This window comes from Hibiscus syriacus, unplaced genomic scaffold (genome assembly GCF_006381635.1).
Source record: "Hibiscus syriacus cultivar Baekdansim isolate YM2019G1 unplaced genomic scaffold, ASM638163v2 tig00005929_pilon, whole genome shotgun sequence".
Classification (NCBI taxonomy): Eukaryota; Viridiplantae; Streptophyta; class Magnoliopsida; order Malvales; family Malvaceae; genus Hibiscus; species Hibiscus syriacus.
Window position 1 is genome coordinate 450,999 of NW_024062071.1, and position 13,544 is coordinate 464,542.

Here is a 13,544-nt window from a genome sequence, read left to right on the forward strand (position 1 = left end):
AATATGGATCTCACGAGAAAGAGACATGACATGGAGACAGAGCAGTTTGAGAAGCTTCCTTGTTAATAATTCTAAAATTACTGCTTACAAAATACAAACCCTTTGCCTGTCGGTCTATGGCATCTTGTAGGTCCTAAGTCTTGAGTTCTTGGCGTGTTGTTAATGGAAGTATTCCAGCTGGACTGGACTGTAGTGTCACGGGCGAGCTTAGAACCTTGGTAAGATCAGTTTTTGTATGGTCTAGTTCGATCTTTTGAATATATATATAAAAAAAAGATTAATTTGTTCAAATATTTGATCTTAATTTCATCTGTTATTTTACGTCAAATTTCCTTGGCTGTAAGAATCGAAAACCAAATCTTTTTTTCTGTAGAGCACTAGCGAGTAGTCAGCAACAGCCCAATTTTCACGCGGACTAAACGAAGAATTTCGATTGCTTTGAAAATGAGTTGCCATAGAAGGCAGAGGGAATCTAAATCTTCGAGCAGCGGCACCAAAGTAAACGCCGATCGGTCGAAGAATTCTGGTTGCTTTGCAACACCGGAAATGTTGACTCCTCCGCCAAGTTGCACGTTGATAATTACAAAGCCTTGATTTAGACCATTAGCACGCATTACACCAGTCTTTTCACATTAAAATCCTGTTAATATTATTGTTAGGGTTGTAAACGAGAGGTGAGAATTTAATTCGTGTTATTAACAAATCAAAATAAACTACTTTATAATATACGGTTTTTATATTATCAACTTGGTTAATTTTTTATTTTTTTATATTAAATTACAACTAATATTAATATTTATATGTTGTTTTATTAAATGTAATATACGGTTTTTATGAACTTAAGTTCATTTTTGAGTTTGAGTCAGAGCTTTAATCAAGTTAAGTATGAGTTCAAGTTTTTTTCGTACTCGAGTTGAGTTTCAATTTTTAATTTTAAGTTTGAGTAGAGATTAACAATTTCAAGCTCGAGACTTTTCCAATCGAGCTTAATTTTAAACTTTTCGGATCAATTCAAATTTAGTAATATTCGAGCTTGACTCAGCTAGTTTATAACCCTAATTGTTGTTAACAATGAATTTTATCTTAACGTGGATTGATATTATTATTATTTTAATAATTTAAAAGTGATAAATTTTTAATGTATTTAAATATATAATGTTTTAAATTAAAATTTAAATATTAAATATATCTAAATATAAAACTCATTATAATTCAATGGTCTATGCCCACAATTTAGTCCTTGAACAGACAAAAGTCATGCTATCAACTTCTGAATTGAATACACACTTACAATAAATGTTTACCATTATGATCGTAAACTAAATACATAATTATAATAATTTTTTTAATTTATTAACACAATAAATTAGTCACTTGAGAATGAATAAGGATCAAATAAGGAAAAAGGTTAAAAATATAATCAAGAAATTCGAATAGAGATAGATACAAATATATTTGATTGCATCGGCAAACGAACCATAAAAGAGAATCAAAACTACTGAAAGATTACCGACAAACCATATATTAGATTCGAGTAACATTGAGAAAACTATCCACGAACGCAATCGCATATCCAAATTCAATCTAAAGATCCAAAGTAGTGAAGATCAACTGGATAACAAACAATTGTCATCTTAATCAATCAAGACATCGTCAAATTCAACCCTAAGAAAAAGATTAAACGAAAATAACAGGCAAACAACGGATAAAATAGACTAATAACTAGCTTTAGACATCTTATTATAAATGGATAAAGAAACAACAAGGAATATAATACAAGCCTTTTCATGTCCCTTAGAGATACAGCATAAATCTCTAAGAAAGACACTTGAAGGAAAGTATTAGACTTATTCAATAGTATCAATTCCCACTAGGATATTATAGCAACAGACGAAAACATTGATTTACTGAAAATAATGGGAACCATGACAAAGATGATCAAGATACTGAAACTGAGAATTTAGCATTGGAATCCAGTACTCCTTCCGCAAACGTTGAGAAGCAAGCTAAGGGAAACTGGGATATTAAGGTTGAGTCCCAACACGTTAGCCCTGAGTGCGGTGCATAGGCAAACGGCAGCTTCGAGGTCGGCCAGGCCTTGGAGAAGGGAGTAGCATGGCTGCACCGGGGGTGAACCAACTACCACATTGACCAAGTTAAGCACATTGGCACAGACACCTAATTTAAGAGCATCCCTGGGGCATCTGCCTCCTGCAGATGGAGTTGGGGTGGGGTTCGGGTTCGGCTTTGGCCTCGGGTTAGGGTTAGGATTGGTGGAAGGGCAGGAGTTGTAACCCCTAGACCCGGCCTATGCGTTTCGACTAAGTCTAGTGGATCACATACATGATTCTTAAAGACATTTTCTGAAACCGTTATTCAATCAATGTAAAATCACATTATAAATATATTGAAATAAATTATACTATCAAAACCCAACTTGTAAATATAATACCAATAAGTAATAAATTAATTTAAAACAGGTCTTCAAAATCAAAATCATGATAAACCAAACAGTAATAGCAAAAGTGTCATCATCATAAAATACAATACTTTAAAATAAGGTCTATGTCACCAAAATAAAGTCAACTTGCAAGATAAAACATTACAATCAGATGTACTTCAAGAGATGTGTTGATCCTCCAAGTGCTCGAACCGATATATCTAACCAACAGTATCTGAAAGGGGAAAAAACATTTTTGAAAGGTGAGCTAGGCTCAGTGTGTCCCAATATTACCTTAAAATCACAATAGGTACATTTAACAAATCATAGTCCAGTAAATCTCATAAATTCATAAAAGAGTTTAACTTTTAAAAATCATAGTTTAAACTCTTTTCTTGTACACCATCAGTAATTTCCAAAACTATTTTCCATATAGCTTACACTAAGCACACAGCAAAAAGAAAGCCAACCTAAGGATAAGCTTTATAGCTTGTATCCTTAAGCCCGTAAGTCCAAGTCCATATAGCTTACCCTAAGCACACAGCAAGGGAAGCCAACCTAATGTATCTTGGGTCCCCAAGAGTCACATTAGGCCCATTCTGTTTATTAGCTTGATCAGAGTTATACTATTGTAATTCAATCCAAAAGTTCAATTGCACCGTGACACAAATTCCATAAATCATCACATTAAATTGGTGCATCAATAAAACAGTAACCAAAGAACTCAGTGTACCTCATATTAAAACCAATAAAATAGTTCAGTAATAATTAGGGAACACACCTCGATAATAGGTTCAAATAGTAGATCTACTGATTGCTGGTTTCACCACGCTCTGCTACAGTTTTCGAACGTAATTTATAATAACACTATATTACTAATGGGTAATATAAATAAATCTTTAAAATCATAAAATTTATGGGTCTTACGGGTGAATACTAGCATACATTGTTTAACTGATCTAGAAGAGTTGGGTCGAGCTGTCGAACGATCCGGAGAGTCTCTTGTACCTTCAAACAATAATAATTTATCAGCCCCAAAATCCTACTTAATTGTTCAAAGCTAAAATTCTTAAGTATATAAGCATTTTCAGGGTTTGACTATCAATTTGGAGGATTTCGGGTTTGAATTTGGCCAAACGGATTGCGGAATCGGAATCAGAACGTCGAAAACATAAAGTATGACTTTTCGAAAATTTAAATTCTTGGTCAAATTCAAAGTCAACTACTTTGACCGTCGATTTAGAGGCCTTCGGGTTCGAATTTGACGAAACGGACTTCAGAAACAGATTCGGGACGTCGAAAAATATCAGAATAGGTATACTCGGAAAAGATTAACGGTCGTTTAATGGTCTGTCAAAGCCATTTTAAGTTTTGGTCAAAGGAGGTCAACGGTCACGATCAATGGTCAGGTAGGGTCAACGGTCGGGTCGGGTCAGATCGGGAAAACCGGTTTGAACCGATCGAAATCGGTCAAACCGGTCAAAACCGGTTCAAAACCGGTCAAACCGGTTTTCAGCCACTCACTCTCCCTGCGGCGGCGCGTATGGCGTGTGAGGCCTCTTCCGGGGGTCTAAAAATTACGGAAAAATTTCTAAAAATTATTTTGAGCGATTTCAAGATACTTACAAAGATCAGTTCAAATTTTTGAACGGCGGAGAGCTCGATTTCAACTCGGCCGAATCTTTGACTGCTCGATTTCAACGGCGGAGACCAAGGTTGACACCGGCGGACTCGAAACGGCACAAGGAACACGATGGTGCGGGAGGTGTCGAAAACGGAGCAACGATCGGCGGTGAATTTAAGATTTTCCCAGCGATAGAGCTAACAAAAACGTCGAGACTTTGATTGTAAATTCTCAACGTTTGGCAGCGTTTCGCTTCAATTAAATTGAAGGATTTGTTCCTGACTCGATAACGAACACGATGGTGATTTCAAAACGACGATCGGAATTCGGACGGCGTCGGGATCTAAGTCGGAAACCGGCGTAGGGGGAAGGGAATTTGGGAGTGTGGTTTCTGTTTTTGAAACAGAAACCACACGTATATATCATATAACCCCAAACTTACCTAACTTTTTTGGGTAAATTCAGGGCTTAGTCCCTGAATTTTCTTTAACTCTAAAATAAGCTCCAAGTTTTAAAATCTTTCAATTTAGTCCCCACAATTTACCAATTTTCACAATTAAAACCTCCAATTTTAATTAAATACTATTTTGAAAATATCCGGGTTGTTACAATTCTCCCCCTCTACAAGAAATTTCATCCTCGAAATTTACCTTATGAGAATAGTTGAGGAAACTGAGCCTCAATTGACTCCAATGTCTCCCAAGTAGCTTCTGAGGGGCCTCGATTACTCCATTGAACTTTGACCATTGGAATACGCCTATTCCGAAGAACTCGCTCATCTCTTTCTAAGATCTGGATGGGCTCCTCCTTATATGACAAATCAGGTCTCAGCTCTACCTCATCAACTTGAATGATGTGATCTGGATCTCGACTGTATCGCCTTAACATAGACACATGAAAAACATCATGAATACGATTAAGATGGGAAGGCAACTCAAGCTGATAAGCAACAGGTCCAACTTTCTTCAGAATACGATACGGCCCAATAAATCGCGGACTCAGTTTACCCTTACGTCCAAATCTCAATACTTTCTTCCATGGAGATACCTTGAGAAAAACCTGATCTTCAACGTCAAACTGTATATCCTTCCTCCTTTGATCTGCATAAGATTTCTACCTATCAAATGCCTCTTTCAGACGGTCACGGATCAATCTGACTGTGTCTTCTGTCTCCCGCACTAACTCAGGTCCCAAAGTCTTCCTATCACGCAACTCAGTCCAACAAAACGGGGTGCGACACCTACGCCCATAGAGTGCTTCATAGGGTGCCATACGAATGCTGGTCTGGTAACTGTTATTATAAGCGAATTCAGCCAAAGGCAAAAAGTTCTCCCAGCTACCACGAAAATCAATTACACAACCCCGTAACATATCCTCCAGAATCTGAATTACTCTCTCAGATTGACCATCAGTTTGTGGGTGGAATGAGGTACTTTAATCCAATCTCGTACCCAAAGCCGTATGTAGCGCCTTCCAAAATCTTGAAGTAAATCTCGGATCTCGATCTGAAATGATAGATAACGGAACACCATGCAATCTGACAATCTCTGAAATATACAACCTCGCCAACTTGTCCAACGTATAATTTACCCATACAGAAATGAAGTCAGCTGACTTTGTAAGTCTGTCAACAATCACCCAAATTGAGTCCTTTTTCGAAGGAGTCATAGGTAAACCAGTAACAAAATCCATAGTAATACGCTCCCATTTCCATTCACGAATCTTGATAGGTTGTAACAAACCTGATGGATGTTGATGTTCTGTCTTAACTTGCTGACAAGTCAAACACCTCGCCATAAAATTCGAGATGTCCTTCTTCATGCCGACCCAATGATACCTCTCTCTCAAATTCTGATACATCTTATCTCCACCGGGGTGCATAGCATATGGACTACTATGAGCCTCAGTAAGGATAGTCTATCTCAACTCAACATCATCAGGCACACAATACCGACCTTTGAAGCATAAAACTTCATCCTGATCAAGGGCGTAATCTGAGCTTGTCCCTTGCTCTACTTGCTCAAAGATGGAAAGCAAGGAGCTATCAAGGGGTTGCTTAGCTTTGATCTCATCAACCAAGGTCGGCTTAACTTGTAATTCTGCTAACAGAGTGCCACGTCATATAAATTCATCCTGGCCATTAAAGATCTCAACTCTGTTACCGTCTTTCGACTCAAAGCATCCGCTACAATGTTAGCTTTACCAGGGTGATAATCAATCACGCAATCATAATCCTTTAGAAGTTCTAGCCAGCGTCGCTGTCTCAAATTAAGCTCCTTCTGGGTCAGAAGATACTTTAAGCTCTTATGATCCGTGAAAATGTAACACTTCTCTCCATAAAGATAGTGTCTCCAAATCTTCAAGGCAAAAATTATTGCTGCCAACTCCAAATCGTGATTAGGATAATTACACTCATGCGGTCGCAGCTGACGGGATGCATAAGCCACCACCTTACTTTCCTGCATTAGAACACAGCCGAGTCCTAAGTGTGATACATATAAATTTTAATAGGGGCTGATGGGCCCTAAGGGAGCCCCGTCCCTGTGTCCAAGTTTGATTGAGCGAGACCATCAACTTCACCAAAGAACCAAAACCTTCTGGGACAACCAAGACGATAACAGACCCGAGACGAAACACCCGCAACCAATAGCACACAAGTAGTCACCTTAGCAAACAACTCCAACCCCTTGGCCAAGACTCGAGCAAAACATCGATGGAAAAATGATTCAGCAACACGCAAAGATCAAATCAATAGAAAATACAACCAAGTAGCACAAAAGCTTTTACATTATAGAGATACTGATCCTATGATGGAGCGAACCGAGAAAACCTTGTGTGAGAGACGTTTGAATAGCAGGTGGAGCTGTTGAGACGACACATAGAGTCGTTTGAATAGCAAGTGAAGCTGTTGGGAGATACATAAGGATCCATTATTGTAATATTCTGATTTTGCAAGACCATAAAAACTTGAGCGTTCCACGTAAAAATTTTCATATTCATGGATAATTAAATGGAGTGGGAAGGAACGAAAGCGAACAATCATTCTTGCGTTACACATAAAATGATTAATTTAATCTTGAATTAAATTTATAAATAATCCCATGAGATTGGGAGTTGTTAATTGCGATGGTAGGTTCTAATCTCGCCCGTGACACACCAGTCGAATCCAGCTAGGTAGTTTCCATTGGGAACATGCCAAGATTTCCTCCTCAAAATGCCATTTTCCAACTAAGTTAGGGTTTGCTTGCAGCAATCACCAACCACCTCATAATACTAAAGAATATAAAAAGCAAGCCATATACCAACAAAATCAACCATCTCATATGCTTTAGATTTAGGCCCGCCCTGAAAGCTGTGGAGGTTATGTGCTATTTTTTTTTACTTGAAAGAATTAGCTTAAGGAGCTAGGCTAACATGAACTATATTTACAATAAGGGGGACCAGCAGTGTCTGTATGGAGAAGATCTTGTATGCATCTAGGGGGAGAAACGTTGTAGCATTTCAAAGCCATCCTGAGAAGCATGTTTCGCCAAATAATCCACAATTTGATTGGCCCCTCGGGGGATCCAAAGAAAATCAACAACCCATGCTTGATCTTGGAGCCTGGAAATACCACGAACAAGGATAAATGATTGTGCTGAGCTTGAGTATCTGTGAGCAGCTCGATGGCCCTCAAACAGTCCGATTGCACTTGAATAAATTCAAAACCGAAAGCAGCAACTATACGCAAACCTTCATAGATGGCCCAAAGCTTGGTTTGGAGGATGTCAGTGGAGCCAATATTGCGGGCGAAACCATGCATCCAAAAAGATGTATATCTTAAGAACTTTTACATGGGACGGTCTGTAATTTATCTCTGTACAAAAGCTATATGTCGTTGTAACGACCATTTGTAACTCTCTTTTTTGGTGCAAAACTTATTGTTTATTGTGAATAGGGTTTGTAGTTTTAACCATATAAAAATTATAAATTTAATGGAATAATATTTTATCGTTTAAAATTATAAAGATAAACTAGAAAGATTGAAACACGTTAAATATCATTATCTTAATAAAATTAATTTTTATCTCGTATTTATTATATGGGTAAATTACATGTTTAATATCTAAACTATAAGTTTTTATCCATTTTGGTACCTTAACTTTCAATTTTTTAAAACATGTCTAAAGTTTAGTTTTTGTTTCATTTTAGTACCATGTTGGTTAAAACTTTAGTTTTTGTTTCATTTTAGTACATCATTCAAAATTTAATGTTAAGTTTTAACTTTCGTTTGGTCTTTTGCCCTTACAATCACGAAGCATGTAGCTACATAGAGGGTAGCTACATCCAAGGGTGCAATTTACAACAAAGTCTTTTGTCGTTTGATCAAGGAGCAGATTATCTTTTTTGGAATTGTCTCTATTTTGCTTTGTTGTCTCTGTTTGCCTGGCTTTCGATTTGGTATGTTTGTTCGTACTGTTCTCTTATGCAGCACTCTTTTCCTCCGAGTATATTAGGGAGGTTTTTAACGATGCTCATAAGTTGTTCTTCGTCTCTTAATTTTAATAAATATCATTTCCTATCAAAAAAAATATTGAAAGTTTAGGTACTAAAATGGATCAAATTTGATAGTTTAGGTACTAAACATATTAAGTTTTTAACGGCGGGGTACTAAAATTAAATGAAAACTAAACGTTAGGTATGACTTTGAAAAATTAAAAGTTTAGGTACTAAAACGGACAAAATTGATATATTATATGCTAAAGGCGTAGTTTACCCTAATTATATTTCCTTCACAGATCTCAATAAATCTTTAGATTATAATGGCCGAAGAGAGAGAGGTTTTGACAAGCTAACATTCAAAGGAAGATTAATGATATTGCTTTGAATCTGTAATCCACTTTGTCTTTGCTCAGTGGTCTAAGTTATATCTGTCTTCCTATTTCGGAAGAACGTGGAACAATGGGGATATTCATTTTGAGTAAATGTATAAACGAATTCAATAATAGCATTGTCTAACAAAAGGAACCCTAACGAGACTTTAAATATCTACAGCTATTTTATGGAATTAAAATTTAGAGTTTAAAGTAAAAAATAATAATTTTTTTTAATAAATATCTTTTTAAATATAATTATATTTTTATTATCTTTTTGTGTTGATTATGTTTTGATCCAGAAATTTCCTTTTATTTATTATATGTTTTATTGATTATGTCAATCTTAAAATTTTATTTGTGTCTACCTTAATTAACATGAAAATTTCGGGACTTAAGAGTCACTTTTTTCCCTAAACTCAATTTATCAATTCAGTCTTTATCGTTTTTTTTTTGCATCAATTTAGCTCTCGAAGTTGTTTTGGGTGTCCATCCTAGCCCTCGAAGCCCATTAACTGTTTTGACTAACAAAACTGTGAGTCTTCTGTATCTGTGGATTAAGAGATTATGTTAAAATATTTATTAAACACAACGATTAGAACAAATTCCCAAAATTCTATTATTTATTTATGTGATATTAAGGTATTGAGTCAAATTTTTAAGATTTTTTTCTCCGTTTTATTTAGTAAATGGTTTAAATATTTTATTTTTTTCATAAATGGCAAGTCATCATCAAGCCATGTCAGTAATATTGATTGATATGAAAATTTTCGGTGTTGAAAAAGGCGAAAGACTAATAGTTCTGTTAGTCAAAACGATCAACGGACTTTGGGGGCTAAACTGATGCAAAAAAAACGATAGGAACGAAAATGATAAATTGAGTTTACTACAGAAGAAAAAATGTCCTTAAACTTAAATTTTTGTGTTGTAAATATATATATTTATACCTACCTTCGAAATTATTTTTGTATCTGCCATTATACGATAAATCTTTTAGATGATAATGGCAAAAGAATGAAAAGTTTTGACAAGCTAACCTTCAAAGAGGCATTAATGATGTTAATTTGAATCTCTAATCCATTTTGTCTTTGCTTAGCAGTCTAAATTGGAACTATCCTCCTATTGTGGAAGAACGTTAAATAGTGAGGATATTTATTTTAGGTAAATGATTAAACCAATTTTATAATATTATTATTTAACGAAAGAACCTAACGATGTTTTAAATAGTTAGGTTACTAGCACGAATCATCTTACCTCAGTTGTTAAAGGAATCGGGATGTTTTAAATAGTTAGGTTACTAGCACGAATCATCTTACCTCAGTAGTTAAAAGAATCATTATTGTTTCTAGAGGTCACGGGTTCGAGCATCAGCAGCTACAGCAGAGTGATTGAACATTAATTGTCAAATGGTTAAGAGTATTTAGAACATATACTACTTTATAATCACATTAGCTTAATAAAAAAAATTAGATTACTAATAACATTTGTGGTTCTATCTTATTCAAATATATATTATTGTAACGTAGTTGTAGTTATATTTATAAACATAAGGGTAAATTATAAATTTCATCATTGAATTTTACTCCTCTTTCCTATTTTGTTCACTGAACATTAAAAGTTTTCAATTTTCTCACTGAACTTAATACATTAAGTTTTTTGTCACTGAACTTTACTATCTCTCATATTTTGATCATTCAGCCGTTAAATAGTTAACAATATTGAAAAATCGTTTTAAAAAATAAAATTTTTACCAAAACGATGTCGGTATGCATCTATATAACTGTACATTTTAACGTCGTTAACTGTTTAACGATTGAGTGATAAAAAAATCAATGTATTAAGTTCAGTAAAAAATTAAAAAGTTTTGAAGTACAATAAATAAAATAAGAGAGAGAGCAAAATTAAGTTATCAAATTTATAATTCACCCTAAACTTAAATATAGTGGTGGGTTTGTTATTGTTAGTTAGAATATGGAATCTGAACTCTATAGTTCGTACAGATCCACAATTTTTTTCTCGGTAAAATTAATATTATTAAAAACCCTAAATAAGGGTATATTTAAAAACCTCCATAAACTTAAGTGGTGCAAAAAAAATACTCTTAAATAGGGAAGGATACACCAACAAGAGACAAAACATTCGAACCAAAAGCATAAACAGATACGACACAGCCCCTTGCACAATTTTAATAAAACAACTCACACCATAGCTTCTTTAATACTCGTATGGAATTCACCCAAGACTCGGGCCACACGAAATGAGCACACTCGCACAGTACCAGAAAAGCATAAGAATACCTATATGGTTCCTCCACCAACACTCGTACAGATCCACAGATTGATCCTATAGGAGAGTAGGAACATGGCATCGTGCTATTTTCTACCTCAAGATCACAAGCATCGAAGCTTCACCGTCCATCCCAAATTGCCATAAGAAATAAGTTATTTAACCTAACACCAAAACAACAACCCTAAACCCTCTTGAAACAGTAAAAACCCTCACTCCAAAATCCACATCCTCAGGCATTTGTACCTTATAACTCTAAGCCACACAAGCAATTCCAGTAGGGTTTTGAGAAGATCAGCATGGCATCAAAAATATCAGCTTCCATGGCCCTATTCTTGGCAATCAACATCCTCTTCTTTTCTAGGATAAAGTGAGGAATGTGAACTCTGAGGTTGGATGTGAAAAAAGTGAGGAATGCTTCAAAGCTGAAAAAAGTGTCTACGGTTTGGCATAGGATTGTGAAGAACTGGGCTAGTGTGAATGTGAATAAGTGGATGAACAATGACAATTTGCGCTGGATTGTGGGCGATGGTAAAATGGTGTTATTTTGGTTAGATATTTGGTGTGGAGATAAGCCGTTAAACTCTGAGTTTCCTAGATTGTTTCGCCTGACAGCGTGTAAAAGGATTTCTGTGACTGAATTGGCAGTCAATGGGGAGCTTTGTTTGATTCACTGGGAGCGGATCTTTACTAAGAATCTGCTGGATAGAGAAAAGGCAATGTTGGACGTCCTAAAAGAGCGAACTCATGACGTGGTTTTGAAGCGTGATGTCCCGGACAGGTTAGTATGGTCAACTGATAAAGCAGGAGTTTTTTCGGTGAAGAAGTTATGTCAACTCATGGTGGATTCAGATGTGGTGGATTCGGAGTTCGATTTTGGAAAATTTTGGAAGATGAAAGTGCCTCCCAAAGTTTAAAATTTTCTGTGGATGTTGAAACTCGGCATGATTCCAACAAAATCTTTTCTTAAGCGGTTGAGCAGGTGGGAGAAGATTGTTCCTGCTGTTGGTGTGGTTCGGGTGTTGAAGACTTTGATCATCCCTTTGTGGCATGTAAATTTTTGAGGTGCTTCTGACGAGCGTTTGGTCATTGGTGGGGGATTAATTGGCCAGACGTGAGTGATGTCTCTAATTTTTTGAGTTGTTGCATTGCTTTTAAATTTGAGAGCAAATTAAATAGCATTTTGTTAGTTTCAGTAGCTGCTGCAATTTGGAGTCTCTGGTTGGTTCGGAATGACATGGTTTTTAACAAGAAATCGTTTAACATGAGAGAGTTCGTGTTCTATTCTAAACTTAGAGCTTTTATTTGGTTAAAAACAAGAAGTAATCAGTTTGAGATTAATTTAAATGAATGGTGGGACAATCCGAGTTCTTGTCTCAAAGATATTTTTCCATCCTTTTTCGATTGGTCTCCGCGGGACGATAAGGTTGTTATTTTTAGTGTTGAAGGTTGTGTTAGCAATGACCGGGCAGGTTGTGGTGGGGTTCTCCATGCTGGTAATGGTTCAATTAGAGCAGTTTTCGCAAATAATGTTCAGGTTGCTACTCTAGACCATGTAAAGTTGGGTGTTGTCCTGTCAGCATTGAAGGTTTTTGTGGAAGCGGGACTTGTGGGAGTGGAAAAGTTGGTTTGAAGACTTATTCTAAGTTGGTGCTAAATTGGATCGAGAATCCGCTTCATCGCCCGTAAAAGTTATGGCCAGCTTGTTTGGAGATTGATTCGTTGTCGAAGCGCGTTGGGAAAATCAAGTTCTCTCTCAATGAGAGAAGCTTTAGTCGGATGGCTGCTTGGCTAGCAGTGGACGGGATGTCGAGATCAAGTTTGTTCAAAGCCTGGTGGTAGTTGTAGTTTTCTCACTGTGGGCTGCGAAATTGCATCTTTTGTTCAGTCTTTTGTCGTTGGTTCTTCTCTTTGTTTTGTGATCAGCTAAAGCTGCTAAGGAGATTGAAGATTTTCGAAGTATCCGTATTCCTGCTGAGTGTTGGTGGACGAACCATATAGGCATTCTTATGCTTTTCTTGCACTGTGCGAGTGTGCTCATTATGTGTGGCCCGAGTCTTGGGTGAATTCCTTAAGAGTATTAAAGAAGCTATGGTGTGAGTTGTTTTGTTAAAATTGTGCAAGGGGCTGTCTGTAGGTCTGGTATGTTGTCTGTTTCCGTTTTGGGTGGTGTTTGTCGGCTGTCGTATCTGTTTATGCTTTTGGTTCGAATGTTTTGTCTCTTGGTTGTGTTTAGTTCCCTATTTAATGGCATTATTTTCTTTCACTTAGGCTTTGGGAGGTTTTTAACGAAGTTCTTATTTAGGTTTTTTTAATAAAATTAATTTTATCGAGCAGAAAA